Source organism: Humulus lupulus, chromosome X, assembly GCF_963169125.1.
Source record: "Humulus lupulus chromosome X, drHumLupu1.1, whole genome shotgun sequence".
Lineage (NCBI taxonomy): Eukaryota > Viridiplantae > Streptophyta > Magnoliopsida > Rosales > Cannabaceae > Humulus > Humulus lupulus.
Window position 1 is genome coordinate 130,635,782 of NC_084802.1, and position 2,285 is coordinate 130,638,066.

A 2,285-nucleotide genomic window follows, 5' to 3' on the forward strand; every position below is an offset into this window, starting at 1 on the left:
GTGGGAATAATTCTTATTTATTATCTATATTACTTGAATTGATTGCGTATGCTTTTGTATCATATTTTAGCGATCAAGTTTTTGACGTTGTTGTCGGGGACTTAATATCCAATACCAAAATTAATTGTTTTTTGCTCTACTTTGGTTTTTACTTTAAGAACTCATTCGGATTATGGTTGTATTGTCTTTCAAGAATTATTGGTATATGCGACAAAGTATACAAAAGGAGGTCATACCGGTAGATCTTGAAATTCAAAGAACATGAAGACAAAACTAAAAGATAAAGAAAAGGCTGGATTTTCCATGGCTGAGAACATGAATAATGGTGTCAACAACAATGCAAATCTGGGTAATGCAGGTAACGTAGCAGCTGAGGCTGACCCGCCATTGAGAAATTATGTACTCCCTACTGTTACGGGGATACATTCAAGTATTTGTCCTCCTACTGTAGAGGCGAATAATTTTGAGATCAAACCCTCAATCATTCAGATGGTACAAAATTGTGTACAATTTTGGGGATTACCAAACGAGGATCCAAATCTCCACATCACCATTTTTTTAGAGTTGTGTACAACATTCAAAATGAACAGGGTGAGTAACGATGCTGTCAGATTAAGACTATTCTCGTTTTTGTTAAGAGACAAAGCTAAGAGTTGGTTGAATTTATTACAAGCCAATTCTATAGTCACTTGGGAAGACTTGGCTCATAAATTCCTTGGTAAATATTTTCCTCCTACGAAGTCGGCCCAATATAGAGGAGAAATTAATAACTTTCATCAGCTGGATGGGGAGTCTTTATATGATGTGTGGAAACATTTTAAAGAGTTGCAAAGGACATGCCCACATCACGGAATAGAGAAGTGGCTGCTGGTGCACACGTTTTACAATGGTTTGGGCGAAAATACAAGGACAATTATTGATGCAGCATCGGAATGAGCGTTTATGAGAAAAAGCACTAATGAAGCTTATGCATTATTGGAAGAGATGGCTATGAATAACTACAATTAGCCCACTAAACGTGAGAATAAGAAGGTGGCAGGAGTCTTAGAGGTCGATCATGTTGCTTTATTGATCGCTCAAGTGGCATCTCTAACCAAGTAATTGCAGCAGAATAACCTCATCGCCCAAGCAATGCAAGTACAGAATGTAATGAGTTATGAGATTTGTGGGGGTCCACATTCTTATGAGCAATGCCCAAGCACTGTTAGTTTCTCAACAGACGTGAACGATATGCCTTTAGAACAGGCACATGCTATTAGTAACTTTCCAAGACTTGCACCCAACACTTACTCAAATACATATACTCCTGCGTGGAAGAATCACCCCAACCTGTCTTGGAAAAATAACCAAGGTTTATAACAATAGTATCCACCTCAACACCCACTTCACCAACTGACTTGTAGACTACACTCTAGACCTTATTATGATCCAAACCCTCGCCCATCTCATCCACCAACACATCCTCGAATAAACTCACCAACAACTCAACCAGACCAATTAAATCAATTCATGACAGAGACAAGGTCTTCAATCAGGAATTTGGAGACACAAATGGGTCAATTGGCTAAACTTCTTTCTAGTAGACCGCAAAGGAATTTGCCTAATTTCACAGAGGTAAATCCCAAAGAGCAATGTCAAGCTATCACTTTGAGGAGTGGGACTAAGTACGATGGGCCTACAGTGGATGACAAGGGGAAGAAGACTAAAAATGCTACTAGTCCAGCACGAGAGGAGGTTACTAAAGACCTTCAAAAAAAGAGAAGCCGAAATACACCAAGCCTACACCAAAGATCCCTTATCATCAATCGTTCTGAAAGATCAATCTTGAAAAACAATTCTCCAAATTTCTCGAAGTCTTTAAGAAATTTCACATTAACATTCCTTTTGCGGAGGCTCTTGAACAAATGCCTAGTTATGTGAAGTTTATGAAAGAGATATTGTCTAATAAGAGAAAAATTGAGGATTATAAAACTGTGGCATTGACAGAGGAGTGTAGTGCAATTATTCAAAAGAAACTTCCTCAAAAGTTAAGAGATCCGGATTGCTTCACTATACCTTGCACCATTGGAAACTTTCATTGTGAGAGGGCTTTATGTGATTTGGGTGTAAGCATTAATTTAATGTTGTTGTCTGTATTTAGAAGACTTGGTTTGGGGTAAGCTAGACCCACTACTGTTACTCTCCAATTGGCTGACCGTTCATTAACACACCCCACGAGGTATTATAGAGGACGTTCTAGTAAAGGTCGATAAATTCGTCTTTCCAACGGATTTCATCGTATTATA

At 38.4% G+C, this 2,285-nt stretch overlaps 1 non-coding gene across 1 annotated transcript; it reads right to left on the reverse strand.

Moving 5' to 3' along the window:
- Positions 1-748: 748 nt before the first annotated feature.
- LOC133807938 (small nucleolar RNA R71) lies at positions 749-854 on the reverse strand. The gene has a single exon (XR_009879820.1). It is a non-coding gene; the product is annotated as a small nucleolar RNA R71 (small nucleolar RNA).
- Between the last annotated feature and the right edge of the window lie 1,431 nt (positions 855-2,285).